This window comes from Oncorhynchus masou, unplaced genomic scaffold (assembly GCF_036934945.1).
Source record: "Oncorhynchus masou masou isolate Uvic2021 unplaced genomic scaffold, UVic_Omas_1.1 unplaced_scaffold_1323, whole genome shotgun sequence".
Taxonomy (NCBI): Eukaryota; Metazoa; Chordata; class Actinopteri; order Salmoniformes; family Salmonidae; genus Oncorhynchus; species Oncorhynchus masou.
The window spans coordinates 121,243-147,168 of record NW_027003099.1 but is presented as its reverse complement, the minus strand read 5'-3'; the positions used below and the strand labels follow the sequence as shown (position 1 = coordinate 147,168).

The 25,926-nt window shown below is 48.0% G+C and overlaps 1 pseudogene; it reads left to right on the top strand.

The window, feature by feature from the left end:
- Nucleotides 1-436: 436 nt before the first annotated feature.
- On the top strand, nucleotides 437-24,244 carry LOC135530351 (interleukin-17 receptor A-like; annotated as a pseudogene).
- The last annotated feature ends 1,682 nt before the right edge of the window (nucleotides 24,245-25,926 follow it).

Here is a 25,926-nt window from a genome sequence, read left to right as displayed (position 1 = left end):
TATATAGTTATCTAGTTATACATAATTATACATAGTTATATATAGTTCTCTAGTTATACATAGTTATATATAGTTCTCTAGTTATACATAGTTATATATAGTTCTCTAGTTATAAATAATTATATATAGTTATCTAGTTATACATAGTTATATATAGTTCTCTAATTATACATAGTTATATATAGTTCTCTAGTTATATAGTTATACATAGTTGTATAATCAAAAAAGGTTATCAAATACAAATATGATAACTTGGAGTGAAACAAGTCTAACTGGAAATACAAACATGCAATGACTATAATACACGTGTACTGTATGATACGCTCTCAAATGGCACCCTATTCCTTCATAGTGCACTACTTCTGGCCCGATCCCTATTAGACCTGGTTAAAAGTATTGCACTACACAGGAAATAGGGTGCCATTTTGGGAGAACGCCTATATACCCACGCACCTGACACACACAGAGTGGAAGGAAAGAAAACAATATTTCCAGTAGGTCAGGTGTTCTTTTCATTTGCATAACCACCAGGAAGTTACAGTAAGTTAACCATTTAGACGTTGTTCCGACCTTCCTTCACGGGTAGTTCTGGGGATTTACCTTCATGAGACATTTCGTGGACTCCTCGTGTGAATGGCATCTCATTTATTGTCTGTCTAGTATAGCCTGCTGGGTTGTACAGTAAATGCGCGTTTGCAGATTAGAGATAGTTTTTCTTTGTTTCAATGGCGACGTGTGCGTTACATGTATGATTCCCAATGACAATTGGAAATGTGTTGTTTTTGAGCTGTGAAAATGATTCGCGGAAGGAAAGCTACTTGCTTTTGACCTAACGAAAATGAAGTTACTTCTCACGGTGGGATTGTTGTTGGCGTTTGTCTCTACTTCATCAAGTCTACGGATCTTGGAATGGCCCACACTAAACTGTACTCAAGAGGTAAATGACGGCTGACTTTTAAAAATGTATTCGGCAAAAGAGTCAAACTCTCTCAGTGCTTTTGCGTCAGTACATCCGGCGGTGGTTGGGAGTCCGGTAGTGCGGCGCACAATTGTCCCAGAGTCGTCTGGGTTTGACCGGGGTCGGACGTTATTGTAAATACGAATTTGTTCTTAATTAACTGACTTGCTTAGTTAAATAAAAGTGACATAAAAAATAAAAGATGTAAGTGCCGTATCTATAATCCGTCCATCAGGCTGACTTGAATTATGCCTCAGGCTACTCATTTTCTTGATCATGATAAGATAAATGTCTAATCAAAAGAGATGAATACTCATTCTATCATTCTTTGAAATTGTCATATTATTAACAAAAAATACCACTAATCTAAGCAAGTACATTTATTTGTAAATCATTCAAAACTATTAAAAGACAAATGCAGCTGTTTTAAAAATAATATTAATCTAATTTACAGCCTTGTGATGTCACTGGGCAGGCCCTGTGATGTCACTGGACAGGCCTTGTGATGTCACTGGACAGGCCTTGTGATGTCACTGGACAGGCCTTGTGATGTCACTGGACAGGCCTTGTGATGTCACTGAGCAGGCCTTGTGATGTCACTGGACAGGCCTTGTGATGTCACTGGACAGGCCTTGTGATGTCACTGGGCAGGCCTTGTGATGTCACTGGGCAGGCCTTGCGATGTCACTGGGCAGGCCTTGCGATGTCACTGGGCAGGCCTTGCGATATCACTGGGCAGGCCTTGCGATGTCACTGGGCAGGCCTTGTGATGTCACTGGGCAGGCCTTGTGATGTCACTGGGCAGGCCTTGTGATGTCACTGGGCAGGCCTTGTGATGTCACTGGGCAGGCCTTGTGATGTCACTGGGCAGGCCTTGCGATGTCACTGGGCAGGCCTTGCGATATCACTGGGCAGGCCTTGCGATGTCACTGGGCAGGCCTTGTGATGTCACTGGGCAGGCCTTGTGATGTCACTTTACAGCCTTGTGATGTCACTGGGCAGGCCTTGCAATGTCACTGGGCAGGCCTTGCGATATCACTGGGCAGGCCTTGCGATATCACTGGGCAGGCCTTGCGATATCACTGGGCAGGCCTTGCGATGTCACTGGGCAGGCCTTGCGATGTCACTGGGCAGGCCTTGTGATGTCACTGGGCAGGCCTTGTGATGTCACTGGGCATGCCTTGTGATGTCACTGGGCAGGCCTTGTGATGTCCCTGGGCAGGCCTTGTGATGTCACTGGGCAGGCCTTGTGATGTCACTTTACAGCCCTGTGATGTCACTGGGCAGGCCTTGTGATGTCACTGGGCAGGCCTTGTGATGTCACTTTACAGCCTTGTGATGTCACTGGGCAGGCCTTGTGATGTCACTGGGCAGGCCTTGTGATGTCACTGGGCAGGCCAACATTTTCAGTGGTCTTTTATGAACTAGTTTACCACCTGGCCGGCCAAAACTCCATCCCGCTAAAACGAGCCGCCATTTCAGGAAGGCTTTTCAAACAGCACTTTAATACTAAACGGGCATTATCAACATATTCACAATATTATTCCAACCTCATAGTGTGGAAATATATCTACAACAGAGAAAAGTCAGGTTTGCGCCAGACTTAACAGAAATATACGATTAGTCCCATCGTACATTCTAAGTTGTTGTTGTTTCTTGTTCTATGGTTTTCATTTGTTCATGTGCCTGTGTGCATTCCTCTTTTTGTGCAGGGTTTGAGATGCGAAGCCAACATCAGTGAGTAGTATCTCTAAACGTACCGTAGACTGTTACTATTGGTCCACACAGTGTTTTCCATTGTGTGGTTATTGTGTTCAGACCAGCTGGGATCACGGTTGCCTGGTTCCTTTATGATGTGATAGTTGATCACGTCCTTCATCAATAAGTGTAATAAAGAAAACATTTCTGTTCAAAGTAGACATATTGGATTAAAATCCCCTCTGCTCCCCTCCCCCCTCTGCTCTGCTCCCCCCTTCTCTCCTTCCCTCCCCTCTCCCCCTCCCCTCCCATCTCCACCCCTCTCCCCCCCTCCCATCTCCTCCCCTCTCCCCCTCCCCTCCCATCTCCTCCCCTCTCCCCCTTCCCCTCCCATCTCCTCCCCTCACATCTCCTCTTCTCTCCTTCCCTCCTCTCTCCCCTCCCCTCCCATCTCCTCCCCCTCTCCCCCCTCCCATCTCCTCTTCTCTCCTTCCCTCCCCTCTCTCCCCTCCCATCTCCTCCCCTCTCCCCCCTCCCCTCCCATCTCCTCTTCTCTCCTTCCCTCCCCTCTCCCCCTCCCCTCCCCCTCCCCTCCCCTCTCCTCCTCCCCCCCTCTCTCCCCTCCCCTCTCTCCCCTCCCATCTCCCCCTCTCCTCCCATCTCCCCCTCCCCTCTCTCCCCTCCCCTCTCCTCCTCCCCCTCCCCTCTCTCCCCTCCCCCTCTCCCCCCCTCTCCTCCTCCCCCTCTCTCCCCTCTCTCCCCCTCCCCTCTCCTCCTCCCCTCTCTCCCTCCCATCTCCTCTTCTCTCCTCCCTCTCTCCCTCCCATCTCCTCTTCTCTCCTCCCCTCCACTCCCCTCCCCTCTCCACCCCTCTCCCCCCTCCCCTCGCCTCCATAGATAACTGCCTGGATCCTGGGTGGTTGAAGCCTCGGCGCTACACTCCTAACAGCCCAGTGAACCTAGAGGTGGAGCTGGACACTAGAAAAGATGAGGAGGGACACCTGGTGCCTGTTTTAGTGGCCCGATGGAAAGCTCAGGATGACGGTGGGTTGACTGGCCACTATCACAATGTGACATGACCTTGCCTCCCTATTAAAGCTCACTAATCCATAGGGTGCTGTTTGTTACATGTGTTATAAGTGGAGAGGAGCACTAGAAGTATATCAGCACTTTGTGACTTTTACGCTTCTTCTTCACCTTCTTCACCTTCTTCTCCTTCACCTTCTCCTTCACCTTCTTCACCTTCTTCTTTACCTTCTTCACCTTCTTCTTCACCTTCTTCTCCTTCACCTTCTTCTTCTCCTTCACCTTCTTCTTCTCCTTTACCTTCTTCTTCTCCTTCACCTTCTTCTTCTCCTTCACCTTCTTCTTCTCCTTCACATTCTTCTTCTCCTTCACCTTCTTCTTCTCCTTCATCTTCTCCTTCTTCTCCTTCACCTTCTTCTTCTCCTTCACCTTCTTCTTCTCCTTCACCTTCTTCTTCTCCTTCTTCTCCTTCACCTTCTTCTTCTCCTTCACCTTCTTCTTCTCCTTCACCTTCTTCTTCTCCTTCACCTTCTTCTTCTCCTTCATCATCTTCTTCTTCTCCTTCTTCTCCTTCATCTTCTTCTTCTCCTTCACCTTCTTCTTCTCCTTCACCTTCTTCTTCTCCTTCTCCTTCACCTTCTTCTCCTTCACCTTCTTCTTCTCCTTCACCTTCTTCTTCTCCTTCACCTTCTTCTTCTCCTTCTTCTCCTTCACCTTCTTCTTCTCCTTCACCTTCTTCTTCTCCTCCACCTTCTTCTTCTCCTTCACCTTCTTCTTCTCCTTCTTCTTCTCCTTCACCTTCTCCTTCACCTTCTTCTTCACCTTCTTCTTCTCCTTCACCTTCTTTTTCACCTTCTTCTTCTCCTTCACCTTCTTCTTCACCTTCTTCTTCTCCTTCACCTTCTTCTCCTTCTTCTTCTCCTCCTCCTTCTTCTCATCAGGAAGCATTAGTTCCCTGAAAGGAACAGAGCTTCATGTTTTGATGGAAGCCACCAACCAGAATCTGTGTGTTCGGTACCAATTCTTCGACAAGATGTCCATGCGTAATCCAGCACATGAACAGGTAAGGACGGCATTACAAGTGATCAATTCAATGGCATATATCCATTCACACGTGACTCACCCTAGTAAACAGACTGTCTGTTTTCTCTCAGTGGTCTTTCTCCCTGGATCGAGTGGTGGTTGAACCCGGCCTGTCATACGTTGTCTCAGTCTCCAACCTCCCCAAACCCAACCTGAAACACTCTGGTTACAACATCGATCAACATATCACTGTGCCCGGTGAGAACCGTACCTTTTGGGTGAGATTAGTAAAACACAGCGTAGAGACTTTGTACAGTCGTCTACTGTCTCTTCCTACTGCACATTGGATTGGCATCGACAGCTTTTCATTCAATTCCTGAAACATACGTTTTATAACGTTTAAGTTCAAAATTCAGTTCATTCATGAACAGTGAGGTAATAGATGTTATTTCACCTTAGATTGTAAAGATCCCAAGATTCAGAGGAGCAAGGTGTGTTTGGAGAGCGGTGAGTGACCAATCACATTACTGTTATATTATATGAGTGACCAATCACATTACTGTTATATTATATGAGTGACCAATCACGTTACTGTTATATTATATGAAGTGGTGAGTGACCAATCACATTACTGTTATATTATATGAGTGACCTATCACATTACTGTTTATATTATGTGAAGTGGTGAGTGACCAATCACATTACTGTTTATATTATGTGAAGTGGTGAGTGGCCAATCACATTACTGTTTATATTATGTGAAGTGGTGAGTGACCAATCACATTACTGTTTATATAATGTGAAGTGGTGAGTGACCAATCACATTACTGTTTATATTATGTGAAGTGGTGAGTGACCAATCACATTACTGTTATATTATATGAGTGACCAATCACATTACTGTTTATATTATGTGAAGTGGTGAGTGACCAATCACATTACTGTTATATTATATGAGTGACCTATCACATTACTGTTTATATTATGTGAAGTGGTGAGTGACCAATCACATTACTGTTTATATTATGTGAAGTGGTGAGTGGCCAATCACATTACTGTTTATATTATGTGAAGTGGTGAGTGACCAATCACATTACTGTTTATATTATGTGAAGTGGTGAGTGACCAATCACATTACTGTTTATATTATGTGAAGTGGTGAGTGACCAATCACATTACTGTTCTATCTTAAGATCAAGTCATACAGGTATAATGTTCATAGTGTATTGTGACGGGTCTTGACTTGGACTGAAACAGGTTCCAGTCCTCATTTTGGGTTCCACTGTTTATACTCACAGGAACTCCTCAATACTTTTATATAAATACATCAAATAAATAGACAATAACAATAAAATATAATATTCTATAAGAGGTGTACGCACACAAGTAGTAGAACGTTCCAGTAGTAGAATGTTCCAGTAGTAGAACGTTCCAGTAGTAGAACCTTCCAGTAGTAGAATGTTCCAGTAGTAGAATGTTCCAGTAGTAGAACATTCCCGTAGTAGAACATTCCAGTAGTAGAACATTCCAGGATGCTGCTACTCAGTGCTGACATGGTTCCTTTGTTGCTGTGTGAAGGGAGTCTGTGGAGACCTAACACTACGCTGGAGCGGTCTACTGGACCACAAGGCAGAACCACGCTCACTGTTGGGTTCAGTACAGACCAGCACTCACACAACTACCGAGTCTCACTACTGTGCTCCAGCAACCGACAATGGCAGGACACAGACATGGTATGGTTATTGATGTTATGAAGGGCTTATGAAGGGCTTATGAAGGGCTTATGAAGTCAATAGGTATATGTAGGTTCCCTTTAACTAATTAGTCCTCCCGAGTGGTGCAGCGGTCTAAGGCACTACATCTCAGTGCTAGAGGCGTCACTACAGACCATGGTTCGATCCCGGGCTGTATCACAACTGGTCGTTGATCGGGAGTCCCGTAGGGCGGCGCACAATTGGCCCAGCGTTGTCCGGGTCAGGGGAGGGTTTGTCCGGGGTAGGCCGTCATTGTAAAATTAGAATTTGTTCTTAACTGACATGCCAAGTTAAATAAAAAAATAAATAAACTAAAACGTGTCCCAAATGACACCCTACTCCCTATCAAGTGAACTACTTATCGGCTTCTGGTCAAAAGTAGTGCACTATATAGGGAATAGGGTGCTCTATTATTTATTTTTTTACATCCTTCTCATTGCGTAAAGAACTGCATCATCAGCAGAATTGTGTCTGTCGCTCGCTACACCACGTCAAAGGACATCGGTTGATTTTTTTTTTTTTACCTTTATTTAACTAGGCAAGTCACTTGAGAACAAATTCTTATTTTCAATGACGGCCTAGGAACAGTGGGTTAACTGCCTGTTCAGGGGCAGAACAAACGATTTGTACCTTGTCAGCTCGGGGGTTTGAACTTGCAACCTTCCGGTTACTAGTCCAACGCTCTAACCACTAGGCTACCTGCCGCCTCTACACTCTAACCACTAGGCTACCTGCCGCCTCTACACTCTAACCACTAGCTACCCTGCTGTAGGAGACGTGTTGTTTTCCCTTCCAGTGGTTTGACCTAGAACATTTAGGTTTTCAAAGCGAGACACTGCACATCCTGTGTCACACTACATCGCTGTGGTTCTGACCCACATTCTAATCTTCTTCTAATCTTCTTCACACGTACAGAGCATTCGGAAAGTATTCAGACCCCTTGACCATTTTGTTACATGTTGTTACGTTACAGCCTTGTTCTAAAATGGATTACATTGTTTTTTTTACTCATCAATCTACACACAATACCCCATAATGACATCACAGTACCCCATAATGACATCACAATACCCCATAATGACATCACAATACCCCATAATGACATCACAATACCCCATGATGACATCACAATACGCCATAATGAAAAAGCAAAAAACAGTTTTTTTAGAAATTGTATTAAAAAAAGCCTGGAAATATCACATTTACATAAGTATTCAGTATTTTGTTGAAGCATCTTTGTTAGAGATGACAGCATCGATTCTTCTTGGGTATGACGCTACAAGCTTGGCACTCCTGTATTTGGGGAGTTTCTACCATTCTTCTCTGCAGATCCTCTCAAGCTCGGTGTCAGTTTAGATGGGGAGCGTTACTGCACAGCTATTTTCAGGTCTCTCCGGAGATGTTCGATCGGGTTCAAGTCTAAGCTCTGGCTGGTCCACTCAAGGACATTCAGAGACTTGTCCCAAAGCCACTCCTGTGTTGTCTTGGCTGTGTGCTTAGGGTTGTTGTCCTGTTGGAAGGTGAACCTTCTCCACAGTCTGAGGTCCTGAGCGCTCTGGAGCAGGTTTTCATCAAGGATCTCTCTGTTCTTTGCTCCGTTCATCTTTCCCTCGATCCTGACTAGTCTCCCAGTCCCTGCCGCTGAAAAGCATTCCCACAGCATGATGCTGCCACCACCATGCTTCACTGTAGGGATGGTGTCAGGTTTCATCAGACCGGAGAATCTTGATTCTTATGGTCTGAGAGACCTTTAGACCAAGCTGGCTGTCATGTGCCTTTTATTGAGGAATGGCTTCCGTCTGGCTGCTCTACCATAATGGCCTGATTGGTGGAGTGCTGCAGAGATGGGTGTCCTTCTGGAAGGTTCTCCCATCTCTACAGAGGAATCCAGGAGTTCTTGATCACCTCCCTGACCAAAGCCCTCCTCCCCCGATTGCTCAGTTTGGCTGGGCGACCAGCTCTAGGAAGAGTCTTGGTGGTTCCAAACTTCTTCCATTTAAGAATGATGGAGGCCACTGTGTTCTTGGGACCTCATGGCCTGGTTTCTGCTCTGACCTGCACTGTCCACTGTGGGACCTTATATAGACAGGTGTGTGCCTTTCCAAATATATGTCCAATCAATAGAATTGACCACAGGTGGACTCCAATCAAGTTGTAGAAACATCTGAAGGATGATCAATGGAAACAGGATGCTCCTCAACTCATTTTACAGTCTCATAGTAAAGGGTCTGAATCCTTATATAAATAAAGTATTTCTGGTTTTTATTTGTAATACGTTTGCCAAAATTTCTAAAACCATGTTTTTGCTTTGTCATTATGGGTTATTGTGTGTAGATTGCTGAGATGTGTTTATATTTAATTGAATCCATTTTAGAATAAGGCTGTAACATAACAACATGTGGAAAATGTCAAGGGGTCTGAATACTTTCCCAAGGCACTGTGTACCTGCGCCTTTATGATTTATTTTTATTTTACCTTTATTTAACCAGGCAAGTCAGTTAAAGAACAAATTCTTATTTTCAATGACGGCCTAGGAACAGTGGGTTAACTGCCTTGTTCAGGGGGCAGAACGACAAATTTGTACCTTGTCAGCTCGGGGATTCGAACTTGCAACCTTTCGGTTACTGGTCCAACGCTCTAACCACTAGAAAGATAAGGGAGTTCATATCTGTCACGGGATTCTTCTGTTGAAGGAGAGGCGGACCCAAATGCAGCGTGGTTATTTTTGTACATTTTTGTATCATTGTATTATTTTTGTACTTTAATAAAGATGAAAATAGAACAATCTACAAAACAAGAAAGGTGAAAAAACCAAAACACCCCTATCTGTTGCAACAAACACAAAGACAGGAACAATCACCCACAAACCCCAACACCAAACAGGCTACCTAAATATGGTTCCCAATCAGAGACAATGACTAACACCTGCGTCTGATTGAGAACCATATCAGGCCCAAACACAGAAACAGACAAACTAGACACACAACATAGAATGCCCACTCAGATCACACCCTGACCAAACAAAACATAGAAACATACAACGCAAACTATGGTCAGGGTGTGACAATATCTTTTGTTTTGCTTTTAAGACCAACCAGACAAGGCTGACTGTAGTGTTTGACCTGGAGAAGTGGCCCCAGACCTGTTGCTATTTTGATGTGGAGGTAAGTCCCCCTTTACAACTTTACAACCTGCTTGTTTCCGTCAAATTAGCTCGTCAGCGTTCAGCAACGCTAGACGTTTATGTTGTTGACCTGTTGTGTGTACCTGATAGTGGCCTAGTAAAAGCTTTGTTTTCGTCCTACTAGATCCATCCGTTTTTTAGCCAGTGCAACAACGACTGTGTACGAAGAAGGAAAACGTTTAACATATGTGGTAGGTTCATCCACAAGTCTATTACATTACGTGGTAAAAATAGGATAGATTTCATGTTCTCCACTAGCAACACACTGATGTGATTTCAGAGACCTCTCCGACTGTGTTAACGGGAGATTCTTCATCTCCTAAAGTCTACACAGCCACAGCAGCCGCGGTGGTGCTGCTGGTCGGTGGAATGGTCTGCTGTCTCGTCTGTCAACTACGGACACGGAGAAAGAAAGGTGAGTTGAGGAAAGATGCCATTATCGCTCACTTATTATCTCTCACTTAATATCGCTCACTTATTATCGCTCACTTATTATCGCTCACTTATTATCTCTCACTTAATATCGCTCACTTATTATCTCTCACTTATTATCGCTCACTTATTATCGCTCACTTATTATCTCTCACTTATTATCGCTCACTTATTATCTCTCACTTATTATCGCTCACTTATTATCTCTCACTTATTATCTCTCACTTATTATCGCTCACTTATTATCGCTCACTTATTATCTCTCACTTATTATCGCTCACTTATTATCTCTCACTTATTATCGCTCACTTATTATCGCTCACTTATTATCTCTCACTTATTATCGCTCACTTATTATCGCTCACTTATTATCTCTCACTTATTATCTCTCACTTATTATCTCTCACTTAGTATCTCTCACTTATTATCTCTCACTTATTATCGCTCACTTATTATCTCTCACTTATTAACGCTCACTTATTATCGCTCACTTATTATCGCTCACTTATTATCGCTCACTTATTATCTCTCACTTATTATCTCTCACTTATCTCTCACTTATTATCGCTCACTTAGTATCTCTCACTTATTATCGCTCACTTATTATCTCTCACTTATTATCGCTCACTTATTATCGCTCACTTATTATCGCTCACTTATTATCTCTCACTTATTATCTCTCACTTATTATCGCTCACTTATTATCGCTCACTTATTATCTCTCACTTATTATCTCTCACTTATTATCTCTCACTTAGTATCTCTCACTTATTATCTCTCACTTATTATCGCTCACTTATTATCTCTCACTTATTAACGCTCACTTATTATCGCTCACTTATTATCGCTCACTTATTATCTCTCACTTATTATCTCTCACTTATCTCTCACTTATTATCTCTCACTTATTATCGCTCACTTATTATCGCTCACTTATTATCTCTCACTTAGTATCTCTCACTTATTATCGCTCACTTATTATCTCTCACTTATTATCTCTCACTTATTATCTCTCACTTATTATCTCTCACTCATTATCTCTCACTCATTATCGCTCACTCATTATCGCTCACTTATTATCTCTCACTTATTATCGCTCACTTAATATCGCTCACTTATTATCTCTCACTTAGTATCTCTCACTTATTATCTCTCACTTATTATCTCACATATTATCTCTCACTTAATATCGCTAACTTAATATCGCTCACTTAATATCGCTCACTTATTATCTCTCACTTATTATCTCACTTATTATCTCTCACTTATTATCTCACTTATTATCTCTCACTTATTATCTCTCACTTATTATCCCACATATTATCTCTCACTTATTATCTCTCACTTAATATCGCTAACTTATTATCTCTCACTTAATATCGCTCACTTAATATCGCTCACTTATTATCTCTCACTTATTATCTCACTTATTATCTCTCACTTATTATCTCTCACTTATTATCTCACATATTATCTCTCACTTATTATCTCTCACTTAATATCGCTAACTTATTATCTCTCACTTAATATCGCTCACTTAATATCACTCACTTATTATCTCTCACTTATTATCTCTCACTTATTATCTCACATATTATCTCTCACTTAATATGTATTGGAAATCGGTTATTCGGTGCTCCTCAGTGACAAACAAGTTATTTTGACAAGTCTCTATTTGACTTACTTTGGCTGTTCAGAAATGAAGGCATTTATAATATGTATATAATATGCTTCATTACTGCACGGTCATGTAGCCATAACTAAATGCATGACATTAATTAAGACATTAGCAGAATATGATGGTTAAGAAATGAGGATGGATTTTGGGACTAAATGGTCTGTGGGAGGAGAGGAGGAGCATCAATCTGACTTCCTGTTTCATAGTTTCATCCTTCCCTCTCTGTCTTTCTCTGTCTTTGTCTCTCCCTCCCTTCCCTCTCTCTCTCTCCCTCTCCTCCTTCCCTCTCGGTCTGTCTCTGTCTCTCCATCTCTCTCTCCCTCCCTTCCCTCTCTCTCTCCCTCCCTACCTCTATCTCTCTCTTTCCCTCCCCTCCTTCCCTCTCTGTCTTTCTCTGTCTCTCCCTCCCTTCCCTCTCGCTCTCCCTCTCCTCCTTCCCTCTCGGTCTGTCTCTCTCTCCGTCTCTCCCTCCCTCCCTACCTCTATCTCTCTCTTGCACTCCCCTCCTTCCCTCTCTTTCTCTGTCTCTCCCTCCCTCCCTTCCCTCTCTCTCTCCCTCTCCTCCTTCCCTCTCGGTCTGTCTCTGTCTCTTCGTCTCTCTCTCCCTCCCTTCTCTCTCTCTCCCTCCCTTCTCTCTCTTTCCCTCCCCTCCTTCCCTCTCTGTCTTTCTCTGTCTCTCTGTCTCTCCCTCCCTTCCCTCTCTCTCTCCCTCCTTCCCTCTCGTTCTCTCTCTGTCTCTGTCTCTCCATCTCTCTCCCTCCCTTCCCTCTCTCTCTCCCTCCCTACCTCTATTTCTCTCTTTCTTCCCTCTCTGTTTTTCTCTGTCTCTCTGTCTCTCCCTCCCTTCCCTCTCTCTCTCCCTCCTTCCCTCTCATTCTCTCTGTCTCTGTCTCTCCATCTCTCTCCCTCCCTTCCCTCTCTCTCCCTCCCTACCTCTATTTCTCTCTTTCTTCCCTCTCTGTTTTTCTCTGTCCCTCTGTCTCTCCCTCCCTTCCCTCTCTCTCTCCCTCCCTACCTCTATTTCTCTCTTTCCCTCCCCTCCTTCCCTCTCTGTCTCTCCCTCCCTTCCCTCTCTCTCTCCCTCCCCTCCTTCCCTCTCATTCTCTCTCTGTCTCTGTCTCTCCCTCCTTTCCCTCACTCACTCTCTCCCTCCCTACCTCCATCTCTCTCTCTTTCCCTCCCCTCCTTCCCTCTCTGTCTCTCCTTCAGCCCCACCAGGCCCCTATCCCCCAGCTATAGAGCCAGAGGCCCAGACTCCTCATCTCCCCAGGGTTCCTCCCAAGGTGTTGGTGATCTACTCTCAGGACCATCCTCTCTACAGGAAGATAGTTCTGAAGCTCTGTGCCTTCCTCCAGGCCAAGTGTGGAACCGAGGTTGTGTTGGACCTTCTAGACACAACCTGGCTGGGCACTGTGGGGAGACTACCCTGGCTGGAGTGGCAGAGACAACAGGCGGGTAGACCCCAGGAGTGCTGATCTAGGATCAGGTGTCCCTTGTTCATGTAATATCCATCAATATAATCTAAAAGGCTAAACTGCTCCTAGATCAGTTGTCCTACTCTGAAACGCTTTATACATACAGGCCAAGTAGAGAAGAGGACGAGACGGTGAGGAAGTAAAAGTGTTGTTGGTTCCCTGTACCGTTGTTCCCTTTAGCAAGGAAAGAAATCTGTTTCCACAGATGGATGGATTGATAAATCTGTCTCTCCTCTCCCCTCTTCTCTCCTCTCTTATTCTCTCCTCCCTCTCTCCTCTTCTCTCCTCTCTTATTCTCTCCTCCCCCTCTCTCCTCTTCTCTCCTCTTCTCTCCTCACCCCTCCCCTCTCTTCTCTTCTTTTATTTTCTACTCTTCTCTCCTCTCCTCCTATATTCTCCTCTTCTTTTGCCTTCTCCTCTCTCCTCTTCTCTTCCCTCCTCTCCTCTCTTGTCCTCTCCTCCCCCTCTCTCCTCTTCTCTTCCCTCCTCTCTTGTCCTCTCCTCCCCCTCTCTCCTCTTCTCTTCCCTCCTCTCCTCTCTTGTCCTCTCCTCCCCCTCTCTCCTCTTCTCTTCTCCCCCTCTCTTCTCTTCTCTTCTCTTCTCTCCTCTCCCTCTCTCCGCTTCTCTCCTACAGGTCAACAAATCCTCAGACAAGATCCTGGTCCTCTGTTCTCGTGGCGTCCAGGCCAAGTGGAGGGCGATGTGTGGCCAGAGTCGTGTGACGTTGAGAGAGGACCTCCGGTCGCCCATCGACGACATGCTGACGCCGGCCCTCAACCTCTTCCTGCCTGACATGCAGCAGGCCGCCGCGCTGGGGAAGTACATGGTGGCCTACTTTGACGAGGTCGGCAGCGAGCGAGACGTGCCGTCTGTCTTCGACATCGCTGTGAAGTACAAGCTGATGAAGCACTTTGAGGAGCTCTGCTTCAGGATCCTCGACCAGGAGAAGTACGCACCGGGACAGGTCAGTTTGTTGATGGGATCTCCCTATGCTTCCTGCCTGGTCTGTTGTTCTGTACCCTAGTGTATGGGACAGGTACGGCCAGTCTGGTCCCAGCTTTCTAAAGGTAATAGTTAGGGGATGCACGATATATCGGTGAACACATCGGAATCTGACGATATTAGCTAAAAAAATGACGACATCTGTATCGGCCCGATGTCTAGTTTAACGTCGATGTTAAAAACCGGATGTCAAAGCTGACGCGCATACCTACATACCATACCTACATACCATACCTACATACCATACCTACATACCATACCTACATGACATACCATACCTACATACCATACCTACATACCATACCTACATACCATACCTAGATAACATACCTACATACCATACCTACATACCATACCTACATACCATACCTACATACCATACCTACATACCATACCTACATAACATACCTACATACCATACCTACATAACCTAATGACGCCACGTAAAATGTTACGCTACACTTGCAACACAGCATCCCTAACCTCGCCCACAATGTCTGCTGTGTGGATCGAGCAGTCAACAAGTCCAGCAGCCATTTGAAAGAGTTTGGGTCTTTGAGTGTCAAAAAAGATACAGTAGCTCTGTCAAAGCTGTACAGAAAAGTCTGCAACCAATCAAACACCGGCCACGAACGATGTGTTTACAATACCGCGTTGGTAATAAAGCATAATTTGTTCGACCGCAACTTCTGGGGTAGCGAGCTTTAGCTTGGTACCTAGTTAGCTTTAGCTTGGTACCTAGTTAGCTTTAGCTTGGTGCCTAGCTAGCTTTAGCTTGGTACCTAGTTAGCTTTAGCTTGGTACCTAGCTAGCTTTAGCTTGGTGCCTAGCTAGCTTTAGCTTGGTGCCTAGCTGGCTTTAGCTTGGTACCTAGCTGGCTTTAGCTTGGTGCCTAGCTAGCTTTAGCTTGGTACCTAGCTAGCTTTAGCTTAATACCTAGCTAGCTTTAGCTTGGTACCTAGCTAGCTTTAGCTTGGTACCTAGCTAGCTTTAGCTTGGTACCTAGCTAGCTTTAGCTTAATACCTAGCTAGCTTTAGCTTGGTACCTAGCTAGCTTTAGCTTGGTACCTAGCTAGCTTTAGCTTGGTACCTAGCTAGCTTTACCTAGCTAGCTTTAGCTTGGTACCTAGCTAGCTTTACCTAGCTAGCACCAATACAACCAGCCTGAAAACAATGACCATTAGAAACTGCAGTCATTTCCATTATTCTTAGCAAGGATTTAGGAATCCTTGTGAGTAAGTATTAGCTAGGTTGCCACTTGGTTGTTCGACTATTGAAATTTAACTTAAGTTCATGAAAATAAATAGCTATCCAGCTACTTAACCCTGTTGCCCAAAGCTAACGTTATAAGCAGCCAGCTAGCTTCATCTGGCTAGTGAGGCTCGACCGGACCGGGTTATGTGTTGTGAAGCTAGCCACAATAAGGATTAGGCACAATAGTGGAATTTGCGGATTGCCTTCAAAATAAAAGTACCTCTGAAAGTGAGGCAGAAGGTTACAATTGGTGGAGTCATGCCATATTTAGACTAGATAATGTTAAACGAGGTTGGAATGTGAAGCAATGAAATGGGGTATCAGTCAACTCGGTGACATCCTGCCCACAAATGTTCTATGGGATTGAGGTCAGGGCTTTGTGATGGCCACTCCAATACCTTGACTTTGTTGTCCTTAAGCCATTTTGCCACGACTTTGGAAGTATGCTTGGGGTCATTGTCCATTTGGAAGACCCATTTGCGACCAAGCTTTAACTTCCTGACTGATGTCTTGAGATGTTGCTTCAATATATCCACATAATTGTCCTGCCTCATGATGCCATCTATTTTGTGAAATGCACCAGTCCGTCCTGCAGCAAAGCACCCCCACAACATGATGCTGCCACCCCCGTGCTTCACGGTTGGGATGGTGTTCTTCGGCTTGCAAGCCTCCCCCTTTTTCCTCCAAACATAACGATGGTCATTATGGCCAAACAGTTCTATTTTTGTTTCATCAGACATCAGACATTTCTCCAAAAAGCACGATCTTTGTCCCCATGTGCAGTTGCAAACCGTAGTCTGGCTTTTTTATGGCGGTTTTGGAGCAGTGTCTTCTTCCTTGCTGAGCGGCCTTTCAGGTTATGTCGATATAGGACTAATTTTACTGTGGATATAGATACTTTTATACCTGTTTCCTCCAGCATCTTCACAAGGTCCTTTGCTGTTCTGGGATTGATTTGCATTTTCGCTCCAAAGTACGTTCATCTCTAGGAGACAGAACACGTCTCCTTCCTGAGCGGTATGATGGCTGCGTGGTCCCATGGTGTTTATACTTGCGTACTATTGTTTGTACAGATGAACGTGCTACCTTCAGGTGTTTGTAAATTGCTTCCAAGGATGAACCAGACTTGTGGAGGTCTACAATTTTTTTTCTAAAGAAACAATTCTGAGGTCTTGGCTGATTTCTTTTGATTTTCACATGATGTCAAGCAAAGAGGCACTGAGTTTGAAGGTAGGCCTTGAAATACATCCACAGGTACACCTCCAATTGACTCAAATTATGTCAATTAGCCTATCAGAAGCTTCTACAGCCATGACATCATTTTCTGGAATTTTCCATGTTGTTTAAAGGCACAGTCAACTTAGTGTATGTAAACTTCTGACCCACTGGAATTGTGATACAGTGAATTATAAGTGAAATATTCTGTCTGCAAACAATTGTTGGAAAAATGACTTGTGTCTTGCACAAAGTAGATGTCCTAACCGACTTGCCAAAACTATAGTTTAACAAGAAATTTGTGGAGTGGTTGAAAAAAACGAGTTTTAATGACTCCAACCGAAGTGTATGTAAACAACTGACTTCAACTGTAGCTATATATGTAGCTAGCTAACGATAGCTACGTAAACAGATGTCGTTTTGCATCCATGAGCTAGCTAGCTTTTTGACCAGCACTGAAGGTGCACGAGACAACTTTACCAGCATCATAGTATACTGTACGTATCGATGAATCGTTGTGACACATGAAATACAAGTGATCGTGTAATCAATGTGTCATAACTACGTAAAAAAAATGAATGAACATGTTAAATTATTAAGTGACGTGCAGTCATATTCAGATCCTGATTGGTCAAATAGTGTATATTTATCGTGTATCTTGTTTGACATGTAAAGACCCAAACAGCGTTCCATAGAAATCCTGGTTGAGAATGAAACGACTGAACAGCGAAACAGCACAGGAAGTGAAAGAAACAGGTTTTGATGATGTTTTACTGGTAATGGGGACATAAGTAAATGCCAACAAAATTACTTTAAGGGTCAGTGGTGTGTGTGTGTGTGTGTGTGTGTGTGTGTGTGTGTGTGTGTGTGTGTGTGTGTGTGTGTGTGTGTGTGTGTGTGTGTGTGTAACCTTTATTGAACTAGGCTAGTCAGTTATTCACAATGACGGCCTACCCAGGCCACTTGTGCGTCGCCCTATGGGACTCCCAATCACGGCCGGATGTGATACAGCTCTGGATTCGAACCATGGACTATAGTGACGTCTCATGCAGTGCCTTAGACCTCTGCGTCCATGTGTGTGTTAACTATTTAACTTAAAAGTTTAAATATCGGTTATTTGTTTGGCAAGGAAAATATCGGTTACCGGCCAAACATGTCATACTGGTGCATCACTAGTAGCAGTGAGGCCCACAGTGGAAATAAGGTGCTAGCTTCTGGGCCTGGCTCCTTAGTGGGTGGGCCTGGCTCCTTAGTGGGTGGGCCTGGCTCCTTAGTGGGTGGGACTGGCTCCTTAGTGGGTGGGACAGGCTCCTTAGTGGGTGGGCCTGGCTCCTTAGTGGGTGGGCCTGGCTCCTTAGTGGGTGGGCCTGGCTCCTTAGTGGGTGGGACTGGCTCCTTAGTGGGTGGGACAGGCTCCTTAGTGGGTGGGCCTGGCTCCTTAGTGGGTGGGCCTGGCTCCTTAGTGGGTGGGCCTGGCTCCTTAGTGGGTGGGCCTGGCTCCTTAGTGGGTGGGCCTGGCTCCTTAGTGGGTGGGACTGCCTGCCAAGTGGGTGGGCCTGGCTCCTTGGTGGGTGGGCCTGGCTCCTTAGTGGGTGGGACTGCCTGCCAAGTAGGTGGGCCTGGCTCCTGATTAACTGGGCCTGGCTGCCAAGTGGGTGGGCCTGGCTGCCAAGTGGGTGGGCCTGGCTCCTTAGTGGGTGGGACTGCCTGCCAAGTGGGTGGGCCTGGCTCCTTGGTGGGTGGGACTGCCTGCCAAGTGGGTGGGCCTGGCTCCTTGGTGGGTGGGCCTGGCTCCTTAGTGGGTGGGACTGCCTGCCAAGTGGGTGGGCCTGGCTCCTGATTAACTGGGCCTGGCTGCCAAGTGGGTGGGCCTGGCTGCCAAGTGGGTGGGACTGGCTCCTTGGTGGGTGGGCCTGGCTGCCAAGTGGGTGGGCCTGGCTCCTGATTAACTGGGCCTGGCTGCCAAGTGGGTGGGCCTGGCTGCCAAGTGGGTGGGACTGGCTCCTTGGTGGGTGGGCCTGGCTGCCAAGTGGGTGGGCCTGGCTCCTTAGTGGATGGGCCTGGCTGCCAAGTGGGTGGGCCTGGCTCCTTATTGGATGGGCGTGCCTGCCAAGTGGGTGGGCCTGGCTCCTTATTGGATGGGCCTGCCTGCCAAGTGGGTGGGCCTGGCTCCTGATTAACTGGGCCTGGCTGCCAAGTGGGTGGGCCTGCCTGCCAAGTGGGTGGGCCTGGCTCCTGATTAACTGGGCCTGGCTGCCAAGTGGGTGGGCCTGCCTGCCAAGTGGGTGGGCCTGGCTCCTGATTAACTGGGCCTGGCTGCCAAGTGGGTGGGCCTGGCTCCTTAGTGGATGGGCCTGCCTGCCAAGTGGGTGGGCCTGGCTCCTGATTAACTGGGCCTGGCTGCCAAGTGGGTGGGCCTGGCTCCTTAGTGGATGGGCCTGCCTGCCAAGTGGGTGGGCCTGCCTGCCAAGTGGGTGGGCCTGGCTCCTTAGTGGATGGGCCTGCCTGCCAAGTGGGTGGGCCTGGCTCCTGATTAACTGGGCCTGGCTGCCAAGTGGGTGGGCCTGGCTCCTGATTAACTGGGCCTGGCTGCCAAGTGGGTGGGCCTGGCTCCTGATTAACTGGGCCTGGCTGCCAAGTGGGTGGGCCTGGCTCCTGATTAACTGGGCCTGGCTGCCAAGTGGGTGGGCCTGGCTCCTGATTAACTGGGCCTGGCTGCCTAGTGGGTGGGCCTGGCTCCTTAGTGGATGGGCCTGCCTGCCAAGTGGGTGGGCCTGGCTCCTGATTAACTGGGCCTGGCTGCCAAGTGGGTGGGCCTGGCTCCTTAGTGGATGGGCCTGCCTGCCAAGTGGGTGGGCCTGGCTCCTGATTAACTGGGCCTGGCTGCCAAGTGGGTGGGCCTGGCTCCTGATTAACTGGGCCTGGCTGCCAAGTGGGTGGGCCTGGCTCCTGATTAACTGGGCCTGGCTGCCAAGTGGGTGGGCCTGGCTCCTGATTAACTGGGCCTGGCTGCCTAGTGGGTGGGCCTGGCTCCTTAGTGGATGGGCCTGCCTGCCAAGTGGGTGGGCCTGGCTCCTGATTAACTGGGCCTGGCTGCCAAGTGGGTGGGCCTGGCTCCTTAGTGGATGGGCCTGCCTGCCAAGTGGGTGGGCCTGGCTCCTGATTAACTGGGCCTGGCTGCCAAGTGGGTGGGCCTGGCTCCTTAGTGGATGGGCCTGCCTGCCAAGTGGGTGGGCCTGGCTCCTGATTAACTGGGCCTGGCTGCCAAGTGGGTGGGCCTGGCTCCTGATTAACTGGGCCTGGCTGCCAAGTGGGTGGGCCTGGCTCCTGATTAACTGGGCCTGGCTGCCAAGTGGGTGGGCCTGGCTCCTGATTAACTGGGCCTGGCTGCCAAGTGGGTGGGCCTGGCTCCTGATTAACTGGGCCTGGCTGCCAAGTGGGTGGGCCTGGCTCCTTAGTGGATGGGCCTGCCTGCCAAGTGGGTGGGCCTGGCTCCTGATTAACTGGGCCTGGCTGCCTAGTGGGTGGGCCTGGCTCCTGATTAACTGGGCCTGGCTGCCAAGTGGGTGGGCCTGGCTCCTTAGTGGATGGGCCTGCCTGCCAAGTGGGTGGGCCTGGCTCCTGATTAACTGGGCCTGGCTGCCTAGTGGGTGGGCCTGGCTCCTGATTAACTGGGCCTGGCTGCCAAGTGGGTGGGCCTGGCTCCTTAGTGGATGGGCCTGCCTGCCAAGTGGGTGGGCCTGGCTCCTGATTAACTGGGCCTGGCTGCCTAGTGGGTGGGCCTGGCTCCTGATTAACTGGGCCTGGCTGCCAAGTGGGTGGGCCTGGCTCCTTAGTGGATGGGCCTGCCTGCCAAGTGGGTGGGCCTGGCTCCTGATTAACTGGGCCTGGCTGCCTAGTGGGTGGGCCTGGCTCCTGATTAACTGGGCCTGGCTGCCAAGTGGGTGGGCCTGGCTCCTTAGTGGATGGGCCTGCCTGCCAAGTGGGTGGGCCTGGCTCCTGATTAACTGGGCCTGGCTGCCTAGTGGGTGGGCCTGGCTCCTGATTAACTGGGCCTGGCTGCCTAGTGGGTGGGCCTGGCTCCTGATTAACTGGGCCTGGCTGCCAAGTGGGTGGGCCTGGCTCCTGATTAACTGGGCCTGGCTGCCAAGTGGGTGGGCCTGGCTCCTGATTAACTGGGCCTGGCTGCCAAGTGGGTGGGCCTGGCTCCTGATTAACTGGGCCTGGCTGCCAAGTGGGTGGGCCTGGCTCCTGATTAACTGGGCCTGGCTGCCAAGTGGGTGGGCCTGGCTCCTGATTAACTGGGCCTGGCTGCCTAGTGGGTGGGCCTGGCTCCTTAGTGGATGGGCCTGCCTGCCAAGTGGGTGGGCCTGGCTCCTGATTAACTGGGCCTGGCTGCCAAGTGGGTGGGCCTGGCTCCTTAGTGGATGGGCCTGCCTGCCAAGTGGGTGGGCCTGGCTCCTGATTAACTGGGCCTGGCTGCCTAGTGGGTGGGCCTGGCTCCTTAGTGGATGGGCCTGCCTGCCAAGTGGGTGGGCCTGGCTCCTGATTAACTGGGCCTGGCTGCCAAGTGGGTGGGCCTGGCTCCTGATTAACTGGGCCTGGCTGCCAAGTGGGTGGGCCTGGCTCCTGATTAACTGGGCCTGGCTGCCAAGTGGGTGGGCCTGGCTCCTGATTAACTGGGCCTGGCTGCCAAGTGGGTGGGCCTGGCTCCTGATTAACTGGGCCTGGCTGCCAAGTGGGTGGGCCTGGCTCCTTAGTGGATGGGCCTGCCTGCCAAGTGGGTGGGCCTGGCTCCTGATTAACTGGGCCTGGCTGCCTAGTGGGTGGGCCTGGCTCCTGATTAACTGGGCCTGGCTGCCAGTGGGTGGGCCTGGCTCCTTAGTGGATGGGCCTGCCTGCCAAGTGGGTGGGCCTGGCTCCTTAGTGGATGGGCCTGCCTGCCAAGTGGGTGGGCCTGGCTCCTGATTAACTGGGCCTGGCTGCCTAGTGGGTGGGCCTGGCTCCTGATTAACTGGGCCTGGCTGCCAAGTGGGTGGGCCTGGCTCCTTAGTGGATGGGCCTGCCTGCCAAGTGGGTGGGCCTGGCTCCTGATTAACTGGGCCTGGCTGCCTAGTGGGTGGGCCTGGCTCCTGATTAACTGGGCCTGGCTGCCAAGTGGGTGGGCCTGGCTCCTTAGTGGATGGGCCTGCCTGCCAAGTGGGTGGGCCTGGCTCCTGATTAACTGGGCCTGGTTGCCTAGTGGGTGGGCCTGGCTCCTGATTAACTGGGCCTGGCTGCCAAGTGGGTGGGCCTGGCTCCTTAGTGGATGGGCCTGCCTGCCAAGTGGGTGGGCCTGGCTCCTGATTAACTGGGCCTGGCTGCCTAGTGGGTGGGCCTGGCTCCTTAGTGGATGGGCCTGCCTGCCAAGTGGGTGGGCCTGGCTCCTGATTAACTGGGCCTGGCTGCCTAGTGGGTGGGCCTGGCTCCTGATTAACTGGGCCTGGCTGCCTAGTGGGTGGGCCTATGCCCCCCAGCCACGGCTGCGCCCCTGCCCAGTCATGTGAAATCCACAGATTAAGGCCCAATAAATTCATTTCCATTGACTGATTTCCTGATATGAACTGTAACTCAGTAAAATCTTCAAAGTTGTTGCGTTTATATTTTTCTGTTCAGTATATTTTGAACGTGTCAAATAAAATGAATGATTTAATTCAAATCAGGTCAGCCACATCGAGGGATCGGAGTGGAAGAGTACTTCAAATGTCCACCGGGGAGAGATCTGCGCGACGCCATCGAAGCCTTCCAGGCCTTCCAGTTAGAGAACCCAGACTGGTTTGAACAGGAGTGTGTTGACATCAACGCAGAGGAGGAAGTGTTCGCAGTGACAGAGTATGACGCTCTACTGGAAAAGCCGGTCGTGCCTGTTCTAGAGTTTGTTCCAGAATACAGGAAGGGGCCTCCTGTTCTAGAGTTTGTTCCAGAATACAGGAAGGGGCCTCCTGTTCTAGAGTTTGTTCCAGAATACAGGAAGGGGCCGCCTGTTCTAGAGTTTGTTCCAGAATACAGGAATGGGCCACCTGTTCTAGAGTTTGTTCCAGAGTACAGGAAGGAGCCTCCTGTTCTAGAGTTTGTTCCAGAATACAGGAAGGGGCCACCTGTTCTAGAGTTTGTTCCAGAATACAGGAAGGAGCCTCCTGTTCTAGAGTGTGTTCCAGAATACAGGAAGGGGCCACCTGTTCTAGAGTGTGTTCCAGAATACAGGAAGGGGCCACCTGTTCTAGAGTTTGTTCCAGAATACAGGAAGGGGCCTCCTGTTCTAGAGTGTGTTCCAGAATACAGGAAGGGGCCTCCAATCTCCAGCTATGATGTAGAGATCAATGAAGACAGCCAGGGAGTCCAGGTCTTGACTCCTGAAGTGAAACTGGAAGGTAAGGTTATCAGAGGGGAGTGGAATAATAGCACAAACAGACTGGTGCCCAGGCTAAAGGGGTTTGGTACAACAGAAGAAATGTCTGTGTGGGAGGAATTAATAAAGTCGTCTTCTTCCAGGTCATGGGTCGTGTGTGCTGGAGCTTCTTCCAAGGGTCAGCTCCGACAGCCACCAGGTGTACCCATCATACCCAGTCGTTGAGGCCCCACCCGGGGTACTTATCTCTGATCTGCACCCCCATGCCCTGGAGAGTCAACCCTGTGGGTTGTCAGATCTTCTCCCGAGTGAGCCACCCTTGGCCAGAGAGAACTGTCTCCACCTACAGGAGAGGTGGGGAACAGCAGACCGTTGCCCTCGAGAGAACGAGGAAGAGGAGGAGGCATACAGTCCTTCTTGTCAACCCTCGGTTGACACCCTGGAACAACTCATGTCTCTCCAGCTGTCACTCTGTGGTCTCAGTGGTATCCCAGAAATCACCTCTGTGTCCACAGAGAACGGCTACCTATCACAACCGCGTGGAGAGATGGACCTATCACTTCCTGTCAAGGTGGGCCAATCACGACTGTCCTTCAGCTCCATCCAGGTTACCCCACCTGTACCGATGGATAGTCAGATTCAGTACCTCCTTCCCCTGCCAGAGAGAAGCCACTCCCAGCCGGTGGAGATGGAGGAGGGTGGGGAGGTGATGGAGCCTGCTGCCCAGGAGAAGAGACCTGTCAGTGGGTCAGACCTGGGCTATATCTCCAGGAGCTCCTTCCAACAGTACTCTTCTGTCCACTACCCTGTAGGAGAGGACAGCGACAATCCACTGGTGGCACTGGCCAGGCTACAACAGGCTCTCTACCTAAACAATTAAATACTCTGGCTTCTGCAATAAAATGTGGAGAGAACGTTCGTAGAAAACAGGTGTTAATCAAATACTCTGGATCATAAACACTTTAGTTGTTCAGCATCGTCTTTTCATATTGTTATAACACTATTGTCTATAAAAGTTTTCCTTGTTTGAAATGATGAACAAACCTGGAGTCAATGAATCAGCCAATGGGTTTGTACAGCATAATCCATATATTTTGTTCTGACATCACTTCCTTATATCTGGTTGTACAAGACAATAAAACGTGATCGTGTCCATATTGCAGATATACAGAATACACGTCATTCTACACGTAGAATTTGCTTTCTGTAAACAATAACCAGTCTCTGTTTTCCTGTACACTATTTGGGAATCAAGATTTTTGTCCCAAATAGCACACCTATTCCCTACATAGCACACCTATTCCCTACATAGTGCACTAATTTTGACCAGAGCCCTGTGGACACAAGCCTCAAATAGAAAATCCCATTTAATGGGTTCAAGAAAACGTTCATGCTGGAAACAGAAGCATAGTATCTGTTAAATATAAATCCCATGTTAACAAATCAAATTGAGTCAGTCAGAGTTAGTCTTGGTCTCTTTTAACAAGTATTCTAGATCCAAGAAAGAAAGCCCTTGGTGGTTCAGTACTTCTTCTAGTGGCCTATAACTGGACATAAAATATATATTTTTTGTTGTTGTCCGTACATACATTGTTACAACCTGTCTTTTATCTAGCCTGGGTACCTGTCTGATTGTGTTGTTATGACAACTCATGACAATGAGAAATGGAGTTGGTGAGAGCACAAACAGATCCAGGGGGCCAGGCTATCTTGTATCATCGCTAAACATATCCAGGGTGCCCAGGCTATCTTGTATCATCTCTAAACACATCCAGGGGGCCCATGCTATCTTGTATCATCTCTAAACAGATCCAGGGGCCCAGGCTATCTTCTCTAAACAGATCCGGGGCCCAGGCTATCTTGTATCATCTCTAAACACATCCAGAGGGCCAGGCTATCTTGTATCATCTCTAAACACATCCAGGGGGCCAGGCTATCTTGTATCATCTCTAAACAGATCCAGGGGGCCAGGCTATCTTGTATCATCTCTAAACACATCCAGGGGGCCAGGCTATCTTGTAGCATCTCTAAACACATCGAGGGGGCCAGGCTATATTGTATCATCTCTAAACACCAAGTACAAATTGTAACCATTTCAATATCTCAATATGCAGCAGTGGCAATATGCAGCCAACACAAGGCTAGGTAGAAGGACACCTCAGTCCAATCAGCCAACACAAGGCTAGGTAGAAGGACACCTCAGTCCAATCAGCCAACACAAGGCTAGGTAGAAGGACACCTCAGTCCAATCAGCCAACACAAGGCTAGGTAGAAGGACACCTCAGTCCAATCAGCCAACACAAGGCTAGGTAGAAGGACACCTCATTCCAATCAGCCAACATAAGGCTAGGTAGAAGGACACCTCATTTCAATCAGCCAACACAAGGCTAGGTAGAAGGACACCTCAGTCCCATCAGCCAACACAAGGCTAGGTAGAAGGACACCTCAGTCCAATCAGCCAACACAAGGCTAGGTAGAAGGACACCTCAGTCCAATCAGCCAACACAAGGCTAGGTAGAAGGACACCTCAGTCCAATCAGCCAACATAGGGCTAGGTAGAAGGACACCTCAGTCCAATCAGCCAACACAAGGCTAGGTAGAAGGACACCTCAGTTCAATCAGCCAACACAAGGCTAGGTAGAAGGACACCTCAGTTCAATCAGCCAACATAAGGCTAGGTAGAAGGACACCTCATTTTAAATCCCTCAATATAAATATCCTAGTTTGACTTTATATGATAAAATATAATTTCCTTTTATTCCACAACACTTCATGAAGAAACCCATCAACAATCCTCCATTGTTCACTTCACACTGCACTCAAAAAGGCACATTTTCTT